The sequence below is a fragment of the Schistocerca nitens genome, chromosome 11 (assembly GCF_023898315.1).
Source record: "Schistocerca nitens isolate TAMUIC-IGC-003100 chromosome 11, iqSchNite1.1, whole genome shotgun sequence".
Lineage (NCBI taxonomy): Eukaryota > Metazoa > Arthropoda > Insecta > Orthoptera > Acrididae > Schistocerca > Schistocerca nitens.
Genome location: NC_064624.1, coordinates 52,339,296 through 52,355,291, shown reverse-complemented (window position 1 = coordinate 52,355,291; position 15,996 = coordinate 52,339,296). Strand labels below are relative to the sequence as shown.

Below are 15,996 nucleotides of genomic sequence, written 5' to 3'. Positions count from 1 at the left end.
ATCAATAGTCAAGCGCCAGACGCACTGCAGGTTACGCATGCGGAGTTACGAGGCCTGCAGCACAGCCTCGTACACTACATCCAGCAAAATCCTCCCCTCTGATGCCCGTAAAAATTTCTAATATACAAGTTAGTTACCCTGAATCGTCGTGTTCAAAGACATGGGCTGGGTTCGCAAATCCGGACTGATTTAGACCTGACAGCATCATTATTCCTTGCCTCGCCCTGTCTCGAAGGTCCCTGGACAAAGATGCAGACAAGAAAGAGAGGTTGAAATCGCTGGTTGAATCTGCTGCTTCGGACTCGAGGTGTCCGCACATAAATTCAATTTTGTATTTTCTCGGCCAACTAGGAGGGAGGTAATACTGATGCTCTTGAAGCCCAGAACAAGGCTGTACGCCATTTGACGAATTCCGAAGCATTTCGAATTTTCCTAAAGAGAGAAAATGCTATAATATTATCTTGGAACTCTTCCATTTGGTCCGTGTTTGCGTAGAAAAACAGGAATATTAGAAATTGAGTCCGCTTTCATGCAAAAGACCTTGTTATTCGTTTATTTCTTTATTATCCCAAACTAGTTTTGGCGACAAATATCACCATCATCAGTTGGGTTTATTTAAATCTAAAACATGCAGGAAATGGTATGGTTGTGCAAACACAGTAAAACAGTATTACATTTTTACAAATCGTCTTTTGAAATATAGTTTTGTATTGATACTTTCATACTACCTTATTTATTGTATGCTACAGCACGTTTTAAACAATTTCTGGCGCTGTTTGTGACGTATTTTCTGTGCTCTTTTTTCTGTTGCCGTCTTTTTACTTAGGGTACATCATGTAATCCGCAACCATTTTGGCGCGTATTTAAATAACTGGTTTAAATAACTGGTTTCCAGAACACTAGGCCGGCCGGAGTGGCCGTGCGGTTCTAGGCGCTACAGTATGGAACCGAGCAGCCGCTACGGTCGCAGGTTCGAATTCTGCCTCGGGCGTGGATGTGTGTGATGTCCTTAGCTTAGTTAGGTTTAAGTAGTTCTAAGTTCTAGGCGACTGATGACCTCAGAAGTTAAGTCGCATAGTGCTCAGAGCCATTTGGGCCATTTGAACCACAACACTACCACAACCCCAAGTATATACTACTGACAGACGAAGTTCACCTTTGAGTATTTGTTTACTAACAGCCACTCACATGGTTGCAGATGACATGATGTTCGCTAAGTAAAAAGACGGCAACAGAAAAATGAGCACAGAAAATGTCACAAACAGCGCCAATAATTGCTTAAAACATGCTGTAGTATACAATAAATAAGGTAGTATGAAAGTATCAATATAAAACTACATTCAAAAGAGGATTTGTAAAAATGTAATAATGTTTCACCGTGTTTGTACAACCATACCATTTTCTGCATGTATTAGATTTAAAAAAACCCACTGATAATGGTGATATTTGTCGCCGAAACTAGTTTGTGATAATAGAGAAATAAACAAATAACAAGGTACTTTGCATCAAGGCGGACTCAATTTCCGATATTCCTGTTAGAGAAAATGGTTATAGTAAAAAACTATCACTTCCTCACTGGGCGATTTTTCGCCAAGATTTCTCCGTCTCTCTCACATACTTGCGCCATTTTTTAATTTGTGTCTGAATCTGTAGTCACCTTCACGACCCGAACCTCTCTCGTCACGAATATCGCTGTCCTTCCGCGCATGCGCCCTGCTCTCAACATCACGCCAGAGCAGATTCTCCACGTGAGACACGCGCTCCTGCAACTCGTTGACAGCACCTAGTTCCCTCCTGTTACTTTCACATTGGCCTTGCTGGAATTCCGTGCATCTCGTTAACAACATCTAGTTGCCTCCTATTAATTTCGCACTGTCTTTGCTGGAATTTCAGCAAGGACCTGACTTCTTCGCTTTCCTCAACATTTACCGGTTCTGTCCTACTGCTGCTCTCTGGTGTAGTCAAACTTCCACACTCTCTGTGAGCCTCTGCTTTGAATTAAAAATTTTCTCCATTACCGTTTCCCGTCAACACCTCGCATTTTTCTTGTAGCTCGACAATAGTGGCACTGTTCCCTTCTACTTTTTCCTTAACTTATTCAGAATTTTCTATTCGATTCAGGAATTCCTTACGATCACGATCACATTTCTCATCTAATTTCCGCAGTTCCTCTTCTAGCCTTCCACCTCGCAGCATGACTTCGCCGCTCACCCTTTTCTGTTCTACTTCGATCGCACTTAACCGGTTCCCTACCTCTTCAAATTTCCCGTTAACCTCAGCAGCGATATCGTCCTCGATTTTGATTGCTTAGTTTTCCAACTTTTCTTCCATGCCATCAATTTTTTGCCTCACTCATTCCACCGTATTCTGTAAGATACCCTATTCGGCAACTAAACCTTCTTTTTTTCTCCGCCTGTGGCGCCCGTATGTCTGTGTTTAACTCTTCATTTTGTTCTGTGCTTATTCTTTTTCTCACATCAGCCAAATCGGCCAACCCATTTACGCTCAGCGCTACACGTACTGGTGCCCTCCGTTCGTTTATTGTTTCAGCCTCGTCCACATTCATACTTCGCAAATTGTGCACTTGACCCGAAACACTCCTAGCTGTGAGAGGAATACACTGTGCATATCATAAATCTAAACATCTCCATTGCGCCACGAAAGTCTGCTCTCATTTGTCTCGCCGGCCGGGGTGACCGAGCGGTTCTAGGCGCTACAGTCTGGAACCGCGCGACCGCTAGTGTCGCAGGTTCGAATCCTGCCTCGGGCATGGATGTGCGTGATGCCCTTAGGTTAGGTTTAAGTAGTTCTAAGTTCTAGGGGACTGATGACCTCAGAAGTTAAGTCTCATAGTGCTCAAAGCCATTTGAACCATTTTTCATTTGTCTCGCATCGCAAGGATCTACGTTTCATTTTCCACATTTTTGTGGCTAAAATTGGCGAGATTCTTCCTACTTGTCTCTATCTCCAAAGTCTCTTCTGTGGGCATTTTATTTACTGACTCCTCATGAGGTAATATTTTTCACCTCACACCGTTTTTGAAGCGACTATGCGTATTCATTTTGGAATAATAGAAATGAAAATCCTATACAGAAAAAACTCCCTATCTGAGATAGGTTCTCTTAAATAACAAACTAAATTTTTACTAAGTTTATTACTTGAGCTAAACGCAACGTAATACAATGAAAATGATCTTCACACGCAATTCCCAACGCAAAAGCATCGTCACACGCACATTTATTACATTATAAAACTTCCCAATCAAAAGGGTTACAACTTAAAATCCCCGAAAGTAACATAAATATACTTCACACAAAATATAAAACAGACACAAAAGACGACATTGTCTCATAATGCAGGTAACAGCCCTACTCAAGCACACTGCAGAAATTTGGTAAGATCTGAAGAAAATTAAATTTGTATATTATTACACATTAACAATCTCACAGCATCAGTCTAAGATTCCTTGTGTAAGCGGAATCCTAGGCAAAAGGGTCACCATTATGAATCCTACCTGTTCTTTTCAAAACTCACATTTACTGGCAAAGTCGGTATTCTGGATGAAACCTGTGCTTGGCTTTAAAGGAAAACAGAGCTCACTTTCGTTGCGTTGAACAAGTACCAGACAGCAATTTAGATTGTGGCTCAAATTCATTTAAATACTGGTTAAATAGATTACCAAAAAGAGCACCACCTGTCAGATTATTGAATGAGCTAAGGAATTAAATATCCTTTTACTGGATACACAAGACAACATACTACAATTTTATTGATCGTTATTAAGGGAATATAAGGACTGAATGATTTTAAGGAGCCTGACTAGGAAGCATGATTCTGCTACGAGATGTGCCAGTTGTAAGTAAAGAATCACTGAACATTTATATCAGAATTAAAACACACGAAAATATTAAATAAAGTAGTTCCTTGGAATGCTGGCGCTTAAGCCTCGACATGTAGTACCTATCTTAAGAAGGCAGCTTCCACACTTGGAACCCAATCTGCCAAATAACGTGTAGGACTTACTTGATGCACACACACCAACATTCACACTGACCATCCATACAGCAAAAGGCATAGAGTTTAGAAGAATGCTTGCATATTCTACGATTAAGTACTCTGGGACAGACAGTAACTAGTTTCGACACTCCATTTCTGAAGACAAAGGCCCGTTCCAAGAATTCAGTATAAATTCACAATTTTGACGCCACGGCCATCAAATAAAAGCACATCTGGTCCGTAGTGGGACTGAGACGTGATTAAGTCGGATCACAGCCCCACAACGTACAAAGGAACGCATGTGGGGCAGCAGAACACAACTGACTAAACCCATGAAAATAATATATGAAACGGACGACAAATCAAATAAAATTTAGTGCAAGCAGACAGAAAAGAGTGCAACACTTTCATACGTGGCATACAAAACTGACATTTGACACCGTTCGCCACCGCAAAGTTGCAAATCAACAACGGACCACACTAAGTAAACTGAATATTAATTAAAAACCCGTTCCCTAACTGAAGTGATTTGGACAGCAACATTGCCGATTCCTACACTGAGGGACTACTACACTCCTGGAAATGGAAAAAAGAACACATTGACACCGGTGTGTCAGACCCACCATACTTGCTCCGGACACTGCGAGAGGGCCGTACAAGCAATGATCACACGCACGGCACAGCGGACACACCAGGAACCGCAGTGTTGGCTGTCGAATGGCGCTAGCTGCGCAGCATTTGTGCACCGCCGCCGTCAGTGTCAGCCAGTTTGCCGTGGCATACGGAGCTCCATCGCAGTCTTTAACACTGGTAGCATGCCGCGACAGCGTGGACGTGAACCGTATGTGCGGTTGACGGACTTTGAGCGAGGGCGTATAGTGGGCATGCGGGAGGCCGGGTGGACGTACCGCCGAATTGCTCAACACGTGGGGCGTGAGGTCTCCACAGTACATCGATGTTGTCGCCAGTGGTCGGCGGAAGGTGCACGTGCCCGTCGACCTGGGACCGGACCGCAGCGACGCACGGATGCACGCCAAGACCGTAGGATCCTACGCAGTGCCGTAGGGGACCGCACCGCCACTTCCCAGCAAATTAGGGACACTGTTGCTCCTGGGGTATCGGCGAGGACCATTCGCAACCGTCTCCATGAAGCTGGGCTACGGTCCCGCACACCGTTAGGCCGTCTTCCGCTCACGCCCCAACATCGTGCAGCCCGCCTCCAGTGGTGTCGCGACAGGCGTGAATGGAGGGACGAATGGAGACGTGTCGTCTTCAGCGATGAGAGTCGCTTCTGCCTTGGTGCCAATCATGGTCGTATGCGTGTTTGGCGCCGTGCAGGTGAGCGCCACAATCAGGACTGCATACGACCGAGGCACACAGGGCCAACACCCGGCATCATGGTGTGGGGAGCGATCTCCTACACTGGCCGTACATCACTGGTGATCGTCGAGGGGACACTGAATAGTGCACGGTACATCCAAACCTTCATCGAACCCATCGTTCTACCATTCCTAGACCGGCAAGGGAACTTGCTGTTCCAACAGGACAATGCACGTCCGCATGTATCCCGTGCCACCCAACGTGCTCTAGAAGGTGTAAGTCAACTACCCTGGCCAGCAAGATCTCCGGATCTGTCCCCCATTGAGCATGTTTGGGACTGGATGAAGCGTCGTCCCACGCGGTCTGCACGTCCAGCACGAACGCTGGTCCAACTGAGGCGCCAGGTGGAAATGGCATGGCAAGCCGTTCCACAGGACTACATCCAGCATCTCTACGATCGTCTCCATGGGAGAATAGCAGCCTGCATTGCTGCGAAAGGTGGATATACACTGTACTAGTGCCGACATCGTGCATGCTCTGTTGCCTGTGTCTATGTGCCTGTGGTTCTGTCAGTGTGATCATGTGATGTATCTGACCCCAGGAATGTGTCAATAAAGTTTCCCCTTCCTGGGACAATGAATTCACGGTGTTCTTATTTCAATTTCCAGGAGTGTAGAAACTCAAGTGAATCCAAGTCTTACACCTTCCAAGTTACGCTGCTAGAGATGACCACTCATACCACACTTCCTCACCGGCGATTCGGGGGAAAGGTACAGCTTGCACGCTTCCAGATGTCGGGTCCTCGCATAGGCCGGAAACGCTTTTGGAGGGTACGCAGTGGCTACCTGTGCCAACCTTACAACAGCTGTTGACAAGTGGTCGCTAATGTCACTTCGACTCAACAGATCTATTCAAACTCCACACAAAGGTTGGCTAATCTGCTCGTAACGTCCACAGAAACTTTCTTGCAACCAAATCATACTGGAGCATCACACACAGACGAGTACACCCCTTCACTATAGCAGACGGAAGTAGGAAAAGGAAAGACAGGGCGTGGATACACGATAAACAGGTTATTTGGAGACATACAGAATATGAAACATGAATTACGAGGGTTGCTCAGAAAGAAATTTTTTTCTCAGCCGAAAACTGTGTTACGAATGCGAAACGTTACTTATCTATTATTTGAAGTGTCGTGAGTGAGTGCGCCAAGTTTCCGTCACTTCCGACAGCTAGCGTAGATGCAGGACGGTTTCAAAACGGCGTCTGCAGGTGATGTACGTTACGACCAACGTGCCGTCATTGAATTTCTCTCTGGCAGAGAAAGAAACTGTGGAGAATATACACAAACGCTTGTGCAGAGTCTGTGGAGCATCTGCTGTCGGTAGAAGTACAGTTCGTCGCTAGCTACAGAGGGTAAGGTCATCAGAAGGCGTCCGCCCCTGGTAGCTGAGTGGTCAGCGCGACGGAATGTCATACCTAACGGCCGGGGTTCGATTCCCGGTTGGGACGGAGATTTTCTGCGCTCTGGGACTGGGTGTTGTGCTGTCCTTATTATCATCATTTCATCCCTATCGACACGGAAGCCGCCGATGTGGCGTCAACTCGAAGGACTTGCACCAGGCGAACGGTGTATCCGACGCGAGGTCCTAGCCGCACGGCATTTACATCAGAGGGCGGCTCGGCACAGCTCCACTATTGGCAGCGATAGGGGAGACAATCCATGGCTGTCACACCTGACATATTGCAGCGAGGTGATGTAGTCATTCGCGGACTTCCACTTGTTTAAGCCATTAAAGGAAGCCATTCGTGGAAGAAAAATGGTTCAAATGGCTCTGAGCACTATGGAACTTAACATCTGAGGTCATCAATCAAAAATGATTCAAATGGCTCTGAGCACTGTGGGACTTAATATCTGAGGTCATCTGTCCCCTAGAACTTAGAACTACTTAAACCTAACTAACCTAAGGACATTACACACATCCATGTCCGAGGCAGGATTCGAACCTGCGACCGAAGCGGTCGACTGTAGCGCCTAGAACCGCTCGGTCACAACGGCCGGCCATTCGTGGAAGACATTTTGAAGACGATGAGGAGGTGATTCGCACAAAGAAGCACTAACTCCGCCACTAGGACGAGGATTGGTACCCACAGGGCATACATGCCCTTGTTTCGCGTTGGACGAAGGCCATAGAACGCGATAGCGATTAAGTGAAAAACAGGGTGTGTAGATAAAATACCATTGTTTCGTGTGTGTAATTCTCATTAGGTTCAATAAATAGTTGTTGAAGAAAAAAAGTGGTACATTACCTTCTGGGCAAACCTCATATAAATCATGAAATAATCCACTTCTGGTGTTGAAATCGCACTGTGGCTATTGCCCACATGGACACGTCTCACCCTCTCTGGATGATACCATTGCTACCGTGTGGCGGTGGGCAACCCGTTCTTCCCAAGTGCGTTGTCTCACAGTTGCGGAGTGGTGCGTTCCCATTGCCAAACCTCGGCTTCGCAATGCACTCATGCCTCTATGGCGCAACTGAAGGGGCTGAAATGACGAGGACTCGCGAATTTTATTGTGCTGTCCTTTGTGACCTTTATGATAGTGTTCTAAACGTCCTTTTAAGAGTTATGCAAGTTCACCCGTGAAGGCAAAACTCCTTGAACTACACTGTGTGATGTAAAGTATTCGGACACCTGACTTAAAATGACTTGCAAGTTCGTGGCGCCCTCCATCGGTAACGCTGGAATTCAGTGTGATTTTCGCTCATCATTAGCCTTGATGACACCTTCCACTCTCGCAGGCATACGTTCAATCAGGTGCCAGAAGGTTTCTTGGGGAATGGCAGCCCATTCTTCACGGAGTGCTGCACTGAGGAGAGGTATCGATGTCGGTCGGTGAGGCCAGCACGAAGTCGGCGTTCCAGAACATCCCAAAGGTGTTCTGTGGGATTCAGGTCAGGACTCTGTGCAGGCCAGTCCATTACAGGGATGTTGTTGTCGTAAAACAACTTGGCCACAGGCCGTGCATTATGAACAGGTGCTCGATCGTACTGAAAGACGCAATCGCCATCCCCGAATTGCTCTTCAACAGAGGGGAGGCAAGAAGGTGCTTAAAACATAAGTGTAGGCCTGTGCTGTGATAGTGCCACGCAAAACAACAAGGGGTGCAAGCTCCATCCATGAAAAACACGACCACACCGTAAAACCACCGCTTTCGAATTTTACTGTTGGCACTACACACGCTGGCAGATGACGTTCACTGGGCACTCGCCATACCCACATCCTGCCATCGGATCGCCACATTGTGTACCGTGATTCGTCACTCTACACAAGGTTTTTCCACTGTTCAATAGTTCAAAAATGGTCGAAATGGCTCTGAGCACTATCGGACTTAACATCTATGGTCATCAGTCCCCTAGAACTTAGAATTACTTTAACCCAACTAACCTAAGGACAGCACACAACACCCAGTCATCACGAGGTAGAGAAAATCCCTGACCCCGCCGGGAATCGAACCCGGGAACCCGGGCGCGGGAAGCGAGAACGCTACCGCACAACCACGAGCTGCGGACGTTCAATAGTTCAATGTTTACGCTTCCTACAGCAAGCGAGACGTTGTTGGTCATTTACCGGTGTGATGTGTGGCTTATGACCATCCGCTCAACGATGAAATCCAAGTTTTCTCACCTCCCACCTAACTGTCATAGTACTTGCAGTGGATCCTGATGCAGTTTGGAATTCCTGTGTGATGGTCTGGATATATGTCTGCCTATTACACACTACGACCCTCTTCAACTGTCGGCAGTCTCTGTCAGTCAACAGACGAGGTCGGCCTGTACACTTTTGTGGTGTACGCCGGCCGGAGTGGCCGAGCGGTTCTAGGCGCTACAGTCTGGAACCGCGCGACCGCTACGGTCGCAGGTTCGAATCCTGCCTCGCGCATGGATGTGTGTGATGTCCTTAGGTTAGTTAGGTTTAAGTAGTTCTAAAAAATGGTTCAGATGGCTCTGAGCACTATGGGACTTAACTTCTGAGGTCATCAGTCCCCTAGAACTTAGAACTACTTAAACCTAACTAACCTAAGGACATCACACACATCCATGCCCGAGGCAGGATTCGAACCTGCGACCGTAGCGGTCGCGCGGTTCCAGACTGTAGGGCCATGAACCGCTCGGCCACCCCGGCCGGTTAAGTAGTTCTAAGTTCTAGGGGACTGATGACCTCAGAAGTTAAGTCCCATTGTGCTCAGAGCAATTTGAACCATTTTTTGTGGTGTACTTGTCCCTTCACGTTTCCACTTCACTATCACATCGGAAACAGAGGACCTAGGGATGTTTAGGAGTATGGAAATCTCGCGTACCTGACCACGTTCGAAGTCCGTGAGTTCCGCGGAGCGGCCCATTCTACTCTGTCACGATGTCCAGTGACTACTGATTCAAATGGCTTTGAGCACTATGGGACTCAACTGCCGAGGTCATTAGTCCCCTAGAACTTAGAACTAGTTAAACCTAACTAACCTAAGGACATCACAAACATCCATGCCCGAGGCACGATTCGAACCTGCGACCGTAGCGGTCTTGCGGTTCCAGACTGCAGCGCCTTTAACCGCACGGCCACTTCGGCCGGCAGTGACTACTGAGATCTCTGATATGGAGTACCTGGCAGTAGGTGGCAGCACAATGCACCTAATATGAAAAACGTTTGTTTTTGGGCGTGTCCGGATACTTTTGATCCCATAGTGTAAAGAGACGCAATTAGATGATGAGACGCTATTAGATGGTCTTCATATGCGATCCCAGCCACGTTCGATTCTCCATCATGAGTTGGCGTCCCTGTTATCTAATTCGGCTTCGAAAGCGATCGCAAAGTATGTGCTCTATACATGGACATGAGTCGTCATTCCAACGTGATGTAATGCGTGAACTTCCCTAGTATTTTTGCGATCTTTACAGTGGACTAGCAACAGACGGTGTAACGCCTGCTGGTTTTGCTTCCATGCTTGATAGTGTTGCTACGCCAGCTCACCATGAGGAATTTCTGGCAGCTTTTCACCGTGGTAAGGTATCTGACATTGTCGTTCGCTCTCTTTCCCGCAAACCGTCGAGTTTCGATGGAGATTCTAAAGTATTTTATTGTCGGTTTTGACCTCTTTTAGGCGATATAGTAACATTTATGGTGAATGAAGTGGTGCAAGCGGCACCCAAAATTGCTTTAATCTCCAAAAAGACGGGACGTCAGTCTGTGGATCAGATCCGACCGCTAACACTACTCAATTTTGATTATAAAATCGTAGCGCGAGCGATCAATAGCCACTTGTCGGTTTTGTTAGTAACGTTGTCGCGGGTTGCACTCTTCTAACTCCCGATGTTGAATGTCGTGATCTTATCTCGATTGCTTCGACTGCTACTGTGTCAGGAGCTTTACTTTTTATTGATTTTAATCACGCGTTTGACCGGGTTAGTCATGGTTTTCTGTTCTTATACTCTGTTCACCGTAAGAATAAACCTGGTGTAAACATTACGCCATGTATTCTTCCGCGTTTGCTTGATTTCGTTTCACGTGGAGCGGAAGTCAAGCAGTGACCAGTACAGTCAAGTGCCATCATATGGATTAGTTGTATACTGTGTTACACGCACATAGACTGAACGACAGCCGGCCGAAGTGGCCGTGCGGTTAAAGGCGCTGCAGTCTGGAACCGCCAGACCGCTACGGTCGCAGGTTCGAATCCTGCCTCGGGCATGGATGTTTGTGATGTCCTTAGGTTAGTTAGGTTTAACTAGTTCTAAGTTCTAGGGGACTAATGACCTCAGCAGTTGAGTCCCATAGTGCTCAGAGCCACTGAACGACAATGCGGGACAAAAGCTTCACCGGCGTGTTAAACTTGGACAGGGCTGTCCAGTCAGCGGTCCAATTAACCTGCAGTGAAGTGAGCAGTTGCAGTTCACACGTAAAAAGAGACGAGCAGGAAAAGAATGTCATTTAATTTTTAAAGAGACTGAAATAATATTCGGCAAAACTCCAGCACTACCGCACAGTTCTTAGGTGACCAGCTGGAAACCATAAACTGCTCTCGTTACCACCTGACATAGTATTCTAACCACTAACAAGAGTGATGAAAATTCCTAAAACAGGGCAATTTTTCTGACCAAGCTATGTGTGATGCAAGATGTGTGATGAATTCTGAAGCCACTGAAGGGTGTAACTACAGTCAGTCATCTCGTAATCTCTTAGCTCCTTCCTGATCCGAATCCGAGAAATACGTTTCAGTTCTGGAACTGTCATCTGCTACGTTGACAACGAGTCGACCAACAACAAAATCCAGTAAGCCACCCAGGCGCCTCATTTTCTCCTATTTTTTTATGACTGCAGTTCTACCGGGTGATCAAAAAGTCAGTATAAATTTGAAAACTGAATCAATCACGGAATAATGTAGATAGAGAGGTACAAATTGACACACATGCTTGGAATGACATGGGATGTAATTAGAACCAAAAAAATACAAAAGTTCAAAAAATGTCCGACAGATGGCGCTTCATCTGATCAGAATAGCAATAATTAGCATAACAAAGTAAGACTAAGCAAAGATGATTTGGTTACAGGAAATGCTCAATATGTCCACCATCATTCCTCAACAATAGCTGTAGTCGAGGAATAATGTTGTGAACAGCACTGTAAAGCATGTCCGGAGTTGTGGTGAGGCGTTGGCGTCGGATGTTGTCTTTCAGCATCCTTAGAGATGTCGGTCGATCACGATACACTTGCGACTTCAGTTAACTCCAAAGCCAAAGCACGGACTGAGGTCTGCGGACCTGGGAGGCCAAGCATGACGAAAGTGGCGGCTGAGGACACGATCACCACCATACGACGCGCGCAAGAGATCTTTCACGCGTCTAGCAATACTCTTTTTCGGTTCTAATAAAACTCCATGTCATTCCAAGCATGTGTGTCAATTTGTACCTCTCTATCTACATTATTCCGCGGTTTATTAAGTTTTCAAATTTATACTGACTTTTTGATCACCCGGTATATCCCGCCAGTGCTCGGCCGTGACATGGTTAAAAAGCAGCGTGCGTTAGTTCCTGAACCTCTGGCAGCTTAACAGTCTAGTTATTCCTCGTGACAGATCCCTTAAATTGGCTCCAGGTCAGTTCTGTTGGCTTCAAATTGTAACGGCACAGTGGAAATAAAAATGCGGCATTTGTATTATGATCTCGATGCTGTGAAAATAATTGTTTTACATGTTTCTGTGACACATCTGTAGTATAAAACAATGGATGTAGTCCAAATAAAGAGTATTTCTTTTCAATTTCTGGCTTAAAAAATTAAATTGTTATGTTTTCTTAACTCAAGCAACCTTCGGAAGATGTGTCGCATGTAAACGTAGAACAACTGAATTTCGATAACCGGTTTTCGCTGTCGTGTTTACACGTATGATATGCAGCGTATTTACTAGCCCAGTTAAATATTGGGACTGGAAAACAGCAGTTCCAGTCTCTGATTTTTTGTTGCTGTTGTTGTTGTGGTCTTCAGTCCTGAGACTGGTTTGATGCAGCAATCCATGCCACCCTATCCTGTGCAAGCTTCTTCGTCTCCCAGTACTTATTGCAACCTACATCCTTCTGAATCTGCTTAGTGTATTCATCTCTTGGTCTCCCTCTACGATTTTTACCCTCCATGCTGCCCTCCAACCCTAAATTTGTGATCCTTTGATGTCTCAGAACATGTCCTACTAACCGATCCCTTCTTCTAGTCAAGTTGTGCCACAAACTCCTCTTCTCCCCAATTCTATTCAATACTTCATCATTAGTTATATGATCTACCCATCTAATCTTCAGCATTCTTCTGTACCACCACATTTCGAAAGCTTCTATTCTCTTCTTGTCCAATCTATTTATCGTCCATGTTTCACTTCCATACATGGCTACGTTCCATACGAATACTTTGAGAAACAACTTCCTGACACTGAAATCTATACTCGATGTTAACAAATTTCTCTTCTTCAGAAACGCTTTCCTTGCCGTTGCCAGTATACATTTTATATCTTCTCTACTTGGACCATCATCAGTTATTTTGCTCCCCAAATAGCAAAACTCCTTTACTACTTTAAGTGTCTCATTTCCTAATCTAGTTCCCTCAGCATCACCCGTTTTAATTCGACTACATTCCATTATCCTCGTTTTGATTTTGTTGATGTTCATCTTATATCCTCCTTTCAGGACATTGTCCATTCCGTTCAACTGCTCTTCCAAGTCCTTTGCTGTCTCTGACAGAATTACAATGTCATCGTCGAACCTCAAAGTTTTTACTTCTTCTCCATGAATTTTAATACCTACTCCGAATTTTCTTTTGTTTCCTTTACTGCTTGCTCAATATACAGATTGAATAACATCGGGGAGAGGCTATAATCCTGTCTCACTCCCTTCCCAACCACTACTTCCCTTTCATCTTACTCGACTCTTATAACTGCCATCTGGTTTCTGTACAAATTGCAAATAGCCTTTCGCTCCCTGTATTTTACCCCTGCCACCTTTGATTTAATCGGCGCAATCGCTTTTTCTCTTCAGTCAGACGAGGTGTAAATTGCTTCAGTCTGATAGTTCTACTTATCCCTCACTGTACAAAAAGCCACTCCGTCCATATTACACGAAAATTTTTAAAAACATGGCGAAAGCTGACAGCCTAAGCACATTTCAAAACCGGTTGCGCTTACATGGCAGCGGAAATTGATTTCGGCATTGGAAAACCGGCGATTAGAAGCGGATTTCCGGAACGGTATTGGGTTTTAGGAAATACTGTTCTGGGAGCCCCATGTAAATAGAGTTTGTGTTGCCAGTTCTACAGCGCAGTACGAGACAAACGGACTGTGACGTGGAAGGAAGCAGGAGGTGCGGCAGTGCTGACACCGACGTAGACGCCTCGCTCGCTCTGCCGCAACCGTTCCCTCGCCTGCCGTGGATCGAGCTGGCAACTGCGCACTGTGACGTCAGCGCTCGGCGTGTGGGGCGGGGGGCAGCCGCAGCCGCAGCCGCGCGCCTCTGCTATTTATGCGGCGCAGTTCTGACTGAAGAGGCAGGCGGCTATCAGCGCGTAACGTAGCAGTGTCTTCTCGGAGATTCTATGTGTCTCCTCTACGCGGGAATACCACAGAAAGGTAAGGCGGTCAGCTGACCTCTACTGGAATTTCTGGAAGCTGCTGATGTTCTGCACGCTTTTGTGTGCTATACTCGCGTAACGCAACACACGGTCGCAGGTTCGAATCCTGCCTCGGGCATGGATGAGTGTGATGTCCTTAGGTTAGTTAGGTTTAAGTAGTTCTAAGTCTAGGGGACTGATGACCTCAGGTGTTAAGTCCGATAGTGCTCAGAGCCATTTGAACCAAGGCCGCTACGAATAAACGGGTGGCGGATAGTGTGTTAAGTTGCCGTATCGAGTACTTAATAATTTATTACATGTTATTTATCGCCGTGCTAGTCATTTAACCGCCGAAAACTTGAGCGAGAATAACGTGGAACGAACGGAAAGTAGCGCCACATTCAGTGAGGTAGTGTTCCGATGTGGCATTGTCGATTCCTGCATAATTCTCGTACTACAGATGCTTAAAATGAAAACCGCGCGTACTTGATTAAGTCACTGCATCGAAATACCATACGTTCGTAGGACACAAGTTCGTGAAAACCATAAAATTTAGCATTTTGGACTAAGTGAGTTTTCTGCCTCTGATTCTACCAGTCGCGGTTATCCTTATTATTGAACCGCCAGCCTGCAACCAGAGACAGGTTATAGGGCTAACATAGATTTAATTTTCAACATTTCACGTAATTTGACCGAATTTAAACCTTTAAACTGCTGTCATAAACTACTCGTTAAGAGGTATACTCTTATATTATGGGTTTCACACCGTAAGGAAAGTATTACAACTGGAAACTTAACGTGTCTCGAGGCAGCGGAACTCACGACGCTAAAATACCCGGACATTACTCACCTTTGAGAATGGGGGCGACTTACAACAAACTCTCAACATTTCGAACACTAGAGATATTTCTGTTTACTATTAAAAACAGTCTTGATCACAATTTAATAGTACTGTGACCAGTTTCACTAGTAGTGATTCTCTAGCAGAAGGAGGCTCTTACTCATTGGTCTGAAGATGACCACAGTAGTGGTCGAAACCGGTCACTACTAGTGATTCTCTAGCAGGAGGAGGTTCATTGGTCTGAAGTAGAGCTGGGCAACACGATTCTTTTTCCCGATTCGATTCCTACGATTCAATCTCACATTGCGAATCGATTCCTACGATTCTTTCACGATTCATTCTAGTCTGCGATGGCACGATTCTTACGGAATGCAAAAAGTTCAACACCTTACTCACAGATGGCAGGACATGTCTGAAATCGTCAATGGGGTTAGAATCGAACTGTGTCAGAAATAGTGTATTTATGAGTAAACATGCATATGACGTTACAAGTGTGATTCTCGATTTATACGTGTAATGCCTTAATTGACGAAAGGTCATGTTTGATTTGATTGCATCTATTGTTTTATTTCAGTATGCCAGGGAAGAGGAGTCTATTTGTGCGAAAGGTGGTGCAAAATTGCTTCCTTTGTTCACACGCATCCTCCACTTGACTGCCATCTGGCGGTCGTAATCATTCGTCACGACTCGGCATGATTCGGAAG

The 15,996-nt window shown here is 45.6% G+C and overlaps 1 protein-coding gene across 2 annotated transcripts in view; it reads left to right on the top strand.

The window, feature by feature from the left end:
- The first annotated feature begins 14,356 nt into the window (after positions 1–14,356).
- Positions 14,357–15,996, top strand: part of LOC126212808 (uncharacterized) — an 88,967-nt gene continuing 87,327 nt past the window's right edge. For both annotated transcript variants that reach the window (XM_049940215.1, XM_049940216.1), the window contains exon 1: positions 14,357–14,470. The gene's annotated coding sequence lies outside the window, so the exon portion shown is untranslated. The remainder of the gene's footprint in view (positions 14,471–15,996) is intronic.